Here is a 9,184-nt window from a genome sequence, read left to right on the forward strand (position 1 = left end):
TAATCTAACTCGCTTACACTAGCACTAGAGTGGTGCCTACGACGTGTGAATGATGAAATTTCTCTAGTTAAATCATTGAAGAGAGGAGTTAGGACTCGGGAATGATGTCCGTTCTTCAATTTGATAGAGAGAGAGAGAGAGAGAGAGAGAGAGAGAGAGAGGTTGATGAGAGAGAACGAAGAGAGATGAATTGAGGGGGTGTTTTAACTTCCTGAAGGATTAGGAAGTTCTAATCCTTTGGATATATATATATATATATATATATAAAATATTATTTAATTAATAATAATAAATAAATAAATAATTATTTTTATTTATTTATTTAATATTTATTTTTTTAGGATTGTTACGTTAATCATGTATATATGTTTTTGGAATCGTTACATTCTCCCATCCTAAAAATTTCATTCTCGAAATTTGCTAAATTCTTGGATGAAGAATTTCTCTAAAGAGTCTACTATTTAGCAGTGGAATAAGAAGACTTGTGAATCAAGATGGTTTAAAGCAAAACAGGAGATCAGAAGGTAATATACTATAATCCTAAATAAGATCTATTGTTAACGCATAACACTAAAATATGTTTAAAAATATCTTAACCTACCCATTCCTACCCTAATTCTATTTCATACCTATACTTCGGTAAAAATCATTCTTAAAGTTTACAGGATTTATATCCTGGTGCTCTGATACCAACTGAAATATCCCGAAGCTAGAAATAATTACACAATGGAAGATCTCCAAACATATTTTATTAGCATAGTACTAATTACCTTTATATAACAATATCTCCAATATCAAATATTATTATCCTTAACATTCTAAAAAATTAAAAATACAACTAATTTAAGATATACTCTAAATAACTCTTCTATCCCACCCACGCTTCCGCTACGCTACTCTGATTTCGGTTAGACTCTTCAAGGTATTTGAAATGCATGAAAATAATTGGATGAGACACCTCTCAGTAAGTAAGGACTAGATTATTATTAGTGTGTGACTAAAATGAGCAGTGGTATAAAAATAATTAATTTAATAATTCAACTGTTAAAACCACATTTATAAATAGGAAACCACATATATACAGATATATGTAATTTCCTCCAAATTAAAATTTAAGCCTATCATATGATCATAATCACATAAATACACAAATATGCATAAAGAACTCCTTTATGGCCATGTCATGTTTAACCCTCATGACCGGGTTGTGCGGTCTGAAGACTAGACTTAGCTGGTTGGCCACCAACCAACTAGACGAAATCAAAAGTTTATGTCTGTAAGATCAGTTTGCTTGTCACATCCTCATACTCATTCTCATACTCAGGCTAAACTGACTATCCACGACAAACACTTCTATAACAGTGTGGCTGCACTATTATTCATCTGTAACTATGACCATCGGGGTTCTTAAAACATGTAATTATAATTTATGAAATTACTCAGTATATTAATCTGATCATTTTCCCAACTATAACACCGTAAAAATTCCAACATGCTTAATTATGCAATAAAATAAATTAAACTCATGTCACACGATTTGCGTGTTAATTATATTTTAATAAATTATCAGAGAAAATGTATGATAATCCACATATTTAATTTAACACCATTATAATAAAAAAACCAGATATAATCAAATCCCCGCAGTATAATTTAGCCGAGACATATGGAAATAATTGAATTCACATAATCAATTTAAATTAAGAATTTATTTTAAAATAAATTTTAGCATAATCTAACCCACTTACACTAGCCCTGGAGTGGTGCCTACGGCGTGCGAATGATGAAATTTCTTCAATTAAATCGTTGAAGAGCGTGGGACTCAGGAATGATGTCCGTTCTTCAATTTGATCGAGAAATGGAGGAGAGAGAGAGAGAGGGAGAGAGAGAGAGAGAGAGAGAGAGAGAGAGAGAGAGAGAGAGAGAGAGAGAGAGAGAGATGAATTGCAGGGGAGGTTTTAACTTCCTGAAGGATCAAGAAGTTCTGATCCTTAGGATATATATATATATAAAATATAATATAATATATATTATTTAATTAATAATTAATTAATTAAATTATTAAATTATTTATTTATTATGTTTTTATTTTTATTTATTTATTTAATATTTATTTTTTTAAGGATTGTTACATTAATCATGTATATATGTTTTTTGGGGTGTTTACATTCTCCCCTCCTAAAAATTTTGTTCTTGAAATTTGCTAAATTCTATTAATAAAAAATTTCTCTAAAGAGTCTCTGCTATTTAGCAGAGGAATAAGAAAACTTGTGAATCAAGATGGTTTAAAGTAGAACAAAAGATTAGAAGGTAATATACTATAATCCTAAATAAAATCTATTGTTAACGCATAACACTAAAATAGGTTTAAAAATATCCTAACCTACCTATTCCTACCCTTATTCAATTTCATACCTATACTTTCGTAAAAATCATTCCTAAAATTTACAGGATCTATATCTTGGTGCTCTAATGCCAACTGAAATATCCCAAACCTACAAAAAATTATACAATGGAAGATTTCCAAATATATTTTATTACCAAAGTACTAATTACCTTTATACAACAATATCTTCAATACAAAATATTATCATCCTTAAAATTCTAAAACATTAAAAATACAACTAATTTAAAATCTACTCTAAATAACTCTTCTATCCCACCCAGGCTTCTGCTACGCTATTTCGGTTAGACTTCTCAAGATATCTGAAATGTATGAAAATAATTGGGTGAGACACCTCTAAGTAAGTAGACATTAGATTATTATCAGTGTGTGGCTAAAATGAGTTGTGGTATAAAAATAATTAATTTAATAATTCAACTGTTAAAACAACAATTATAAATAGAGAACCACATATATACAGATATACGTAATTTCCTCCAAATAAAAATTTAAGCTTATCATATGATCATAATCACAAAAATATACAAATATGTATAAAGAACTCCTTTATGGCTATGTCATGTTTAACTCCCATGACCGGGTTACGCGGTCTGAAGACTAGACTTAGCTGGTTGGCCACCAACTAACCAGACTAAATCAAAAGTTTATGTCTGTAAGATCAGTTAGCCTGTCACATCCTCATACTCATTCTTATACTCGGGCCAAACTGACTATAGTGTGGTTGCACTAATATTCATCTGTAACTACGACCATCGGAGTTCTTAAAACATATAATTACAATTTATGAAATTACCCAGTATATTAATTTGATCATTTTCCCAACTATAACACCGTAAAAATCCCAATATGCTCAATTATGTAATAAAATAAATTAAACTCATGTCACACGATTTGCGTGTTAATTATAATTTAATAAATTATCAAAGAAAATGTATGATAATCCACATATTTAATTTAACACCAACATAATCAGAAAACCCGATATAATCAAATCCCGCAGTATAATTTAGTCCAGGCATATGGAAATAATTGAATTCGTATAATCAATTTTAATCAAGAATATGTTTTAAAATAAATTCTAACAAAATCTAACCCACTTACACTAGCCCTAGAGTGGTGTTTACAGCGTGTGGATGATGAAATTTTTTCGGTTAAATCGTTGAAGAGCAGAGTTAGGACTCGAGAATGATGTTTGTTTTTCAATTTGACCGAGAAATAGAAGATCTCCCAATGTATTTATATCAGAGTACTAATTACCTTTATTACAATGATATCTCCAATATACAAATTAACAATCCCAAAAATTCCAATACATTAATAATACAGCTAGTTTAATATCTATTCTAAATAACTCTTACTATCCCACCCACGTTTCCGCTATGCTATTCTGATTTGGGTAGGCTCTTCAAGGTATCTGAAATGTATGAAAATAATTGGGAAGACACCTTTCAGTAAGTAAGGACTAGATTATTATCAGTGTGTGGTTAAAATGAGCTTGACAGTATAAAACTACATTTTATAATTTTATTTTAATAAAATTGCATTTATTAACCGTAGGTCACATATATAATTAAATATACGAACTCTTCTCCAAAACATCGTTTAAGCCTATTAATCGTCCACAATCACATAAATATAAATAATTACACAATGGAAGATCTCCAAGTATATTTTATTACCAGAGCATTAATTACCTTTGTACAACAATATCTCTAATATCAAATATTATCATCCTTAAAATTCTAAAACAATAAAAATACAACTAATTTAAGATCTACTCTAAATAACTTTTCTATCCGACGCACGCTTCCGTTACGCTACTCTGATTTCGGTTAGACTCTTCAAGGTATTTGAAATGTATGAAAATAATTGGGTGAGACACCTTTCAGTAAGTAAGGACTAGATTATTATCAGTGTGTGGTTAAAATGAGTTGTGGTACAAAAATAATTAATTTACTAATTCAATTATTAAAACCACATTAATAAACAGAGAACCACATATATACAAATATATGTAATTTCCTCCAAATAATAATTTTAGCCTGTCATATGATCATAATCACATAAATACACAAATATGTATAAAGAACTCCTTTTTGGCTATGTCATGTTTAACCCCCATGATCGGGTTATGCGGTCCGAAGACTAGACTTAACTGGTTGGCCACCAACCAACCAGACTAAATCAAAAGTTTATGTTTGTAAGATCAATTTGCCTGTCACATCCTTATACTCATTCTCATACTCAGGCCAAACTAACTATCTACCGCCAAGACTTTCACAACTGTTTGGTTGCACTAATATTCATCTGTAACTACGACCATTGGCGTTCTTAAAACATATAATTACAATTTATGCAATTACCCAATATTATAATCTGATCATTTTCCCAACTATAACATCATAAAAATTCAAACATTCTTAATTATGCAATAAAATAAATTAAACTCATGTCACACAATTTGTGTGTTGATTATAATGTAATAAATTATTAGAAAAAATGTATAATAATCCACATATTTAATTTAACACCACACCATAAAAATCCAAACATTCTTAAATTATGTAATAAAATAAAATAAACTCATGTCACACCATTTGCGTGTTAATTATAATTTAATAAATTATTAGAGAAAATGTATAATAATCCACATGTTTAATTTAACATCAATATAATAAGAAAATTCAATATAATCAAATCCCTGCAGTATAATATAGATCGGGCATATAGAAATAATTGAATTCACATAATCAATTTAAATTAAGAATATATTTTAAAATAAATTCTGACATAATTTAACCCACTTACACTAGCCCTGGAGTGGTGTCTACGGCGTGCGGATGATGAAATTTTTCTGGTTAAATCGTCAAAGAGCGGAGTAGGACTCGGGAATGATGTTCGCTCTTCAATTTGACTGAGAAATGGTGGAGAAATTGTGTGTGTGTGTGTGTGTGTGTGTGAGAGAGAGAGAGAGAGAGAGAGAGAGAGAGAGAGAGAGAGAGAGAGAGAGATGAATTGCAGGGGGGTTTTAACTTCCTGAAGGATTAGGAAGTTTTGATCCTTAGGATATATATATATATATATATATATATATATAAATATATATATATATATATATATAATATAATATAATATTTGTAGACACCCCATTTTTACCCTAATCAAATAGAACAAGGGGTTCCCTTTTTATTATTATTATTAGTATTTTTATTATTACTTTCTTATAATTATTTTATTTATTTATTATTATTGTTATTATTAATTTACTATAATAATTATTATTATTATTTTTATTATTTTATTCAAAATTGATACTTCTTTATTATTATTATTATTATTATTATTATTATTGTTATTTGTTTATTAATAATAATAATAATATTATTATTATTATTTATTTTCATATAGTATTATAAGTAATTTATTATTATCACTATTATTTATTTATTATTATCATTATTATTATTATTTTATCTTTATTATTTTTATTTTTACTATAATTATTTATTACTATTTACTATTTAGTAGTATTATTATTATTATTACCTTATTGATATTTATATTATTATGATTATTATTATTAATATTATTTCCTTTTTCATTATTACCAAAAGAATAAAAGCATAAAAAAAAATAAAAAATAAAAATCACAAAAGGAAGTTTTTATTAGGGTTCTCAAAGTTTTTCTTTTAAAAAGGGGGGGGGGGGGCGCACAACAACACAGCCGGGGCAGCGCAGCAGAAAAAAAAAAAAAAAAAAACTCTCTTTCTCTCTAAAATCCTTCTCACTCTGCTTCTCTCTGGTTCACACGCACAGCCTCACGCATCATCCTCACCATCCTCCATCTTCCCCTGCCTCCATCTTCACCCTCACAGCCTTAGCAGCACATAGCCTCCCTCCACCGGACCTCCATACAGCAGCCCCCAAACCTCCATCCGAGCAACCCTCTGAACAACCAGCAGACCTCTCGGCATCCTCCACACCAGCAGGCCACACAGCCACCCGAAGACCCGAGCACCACTGCAGCAGTTGCCACACGCCCAGCACAGCCACGCCGAAGCCAAACAGAGAGGCCACTCCTCTCTGTTCCAACAAGTCGTCAATCTTCTCTTCCCACGCCGGACACCCATAGCAATCCCAAGTCGTTTCTCCTGCAGAGACGATATCCGGCCACCACACTGTTATCAAACTTGCCCACTGCTTCGACGTCGCCGGAGTCATCAATCACCCCCAACGTCCACTGCTCCGATCCTCTTCAATCTCACGGCCACACGACTTCGGCGGTGTGTCCTCCGTTCGCCGTCGCCGTGCCCAGCTCTAGTCATCTTCTCCGGCTGACAGCCACCAGCAGCGCCCTCTATAAGTACCCAACTCCCGGCAACCCATTTGGATTTTACTTTTTATTGCCAAGGTAAGATTTCAATTGTAATATTTAAATGTAATAATTTATGTTGTCATATTTTTTTTTTCTTTTCAGTGCGTAATATTTAAGTTGTATGTGTAATATGTATTCTTAGGTTTCGGGTTTTTTATCTTGCTGTGGTTCTTATGTGTAAGATATTTTATTCATGCTTATATTGTATGTTAACTTTATATTATATTATTAGTATTTTAGAATTTTGGTCATGTTAGAATTTTTAGTAAATTAGTTGCAGTATATGTGGTATTTTAAGACTATAGTTGTATGTGTGTTTAATATTCTAGAATGTTAGTAATATTAGGTATTTAACAACTTAGGATTTATAAGTAACATCATGCATCTAATTTAGTATTTTAGGTAGCTTTTAATATAACATATTGAGCAATACTACATATTTATTATTATTATGATACTTTTAGTATGTTAATATATAATGTATTATTTATTATGGTAAGTTTAATATTTTAGGTAATATAATATATTTAGTGTTTTGGTATCATGCTATTTTGGTATATATAGTTTTATAGTAATTTGTAACGTAATATAGTATTTGTGGATATTTATTATTATTATCGTGATCGTGTGTATTATGGTATGTTTGAGATTTTTTGTTTATAACATACATGTAGTATTTTAACATTATGGTATTGTCATCATCTTAGTTTATATTATATATTTTATATTCTACTATCATTAGTATGTTGGATATTTTAGCTCGTGTTATATATTTAGTCTTATAGTATGGTGGTATGTTTAGAATTTTAGCAAATACCATATATCTATATCTAGTATTTTGTATTGTGCTAGTTTTAATATTTTAGCTTGTATTATATATGTTGATTAGTATGTATTGTGGTGTCCTAATATTCTAGTTTATTACTATTTTTTAGCTTTATTATTATGTTTAAATTATTATATCTATTATCCAAAACCTCCCAAACTAGTATTTTCATACTTAGGAAAACCCATAAAATTTCTAAAATTTGGGAGCGTATTTTATAAAGTATTTTTGATTTTTAATCCCTATGATTTTATTGCGGGGGTATGAGCCTTCGGGCGTCACGTACCTTAAGCTCTGAGAGAATATAGGAATATATATGTATATATTTATTTATTTATTTATTTATTTTTCTTATGTATTTATAAACTCATAAAAAGGAGTAATTTAAAGACTTATTAAATTAGCTTAGGGATAATTTCAAATTAATTAGGTACCGTTCGTAAGAACGGGCGCGTAGGGGGTGCTCGTACCTTCCCCTCGCGTAACCGAACTCCCGAGCCTAACTCTGGTAATGTATACCTATTTTACCCTTAACGGGGTAGTTATCACGTGTTCTAACCACACTAAAGGTTAGTGGCGACTCCGACATTCCATATTTTCTTTAAAAATTAAAATTGATTTTAATTTCGCCGCTCGGTGCACACGCACTCCCGGGACGTCGCGATAGCTTGGCGACTCCGCTGGGGACTTAGAGAGTCGAGCCATTAATTAATTAGAAATTATCCCATGTTCTAATTTAATAAATCTTTTAATTACTCCTTATTTTGTGAATATTGTAATTTGTAAGTAACTTTGATGAATTGTAGATATTTTACTTCCATAATTTGTAAATAACCTTAATTAATTGAAAATATCTTGTTTCCTAATTTTTTTTTGAATACTAATTGTAGATATTTTATTTCCAAATATTCTGAATAAGCATATTAATTGTAGATATTTTGAAGAAGCATATTAATTACCAATATTTTGTATACTAATCGTAAATATTTTGTTTCCTTATTCTTTTGTTTCCAAATTTTTTGTGAATAAACATATTAATTGCATATATTGTGTTTCCTTATCTTTTGAATATATATATATATATATATATATATATATATATATATATATATATATATTAATGGTAGATATCTTGTTTCCATATTATTTATAGTATGATAATAAATGTGGGGATAGCGGGATTAGGTTAAATTTAAATTCACACACTTTCACGCTCTATACCCGAGCTTTCCTTACTAGGATTAGATAGGAGTGTAATAGCGTCAGTCCCTTCATGGCAGAGCTTGATGGGACCCGTGAACCACTCCACTCAGTACGGATTTTATCCGGACCCCAATGGGGGAGGATGGAATTCCAAATTGGGGACCTTTTGTCAACAGGGTTAGAGCCTACCCACACATACTTGTATATAGTTTTCCTTAACTAGGATAGTGCCATGACGAACCCTGTATATACATACCTACCCTGGGTTGGGACATCCTTATCCCCATACCGTCTATTGTATATATGCTGTGAGATACCTTGTATTATACCATGCATGCTGCATCCATTTTAGACTTACATACTACTTAGCCATTAT

This window comes from Malania oleifera, chromosome 5, assembly GCF_029873635.1.
Source record: "Malania oleifera isolate guangnan ecotype guangnan chromosome 5, ASM2987363v1, whole genome shotgun sequence".
Lineage (NCBI taxonomy): Eukaryota > Viridiplantae > Streptophyta > Magnoliopsida > Santalales > Ximeniaceae > Malania > Malania oleifera.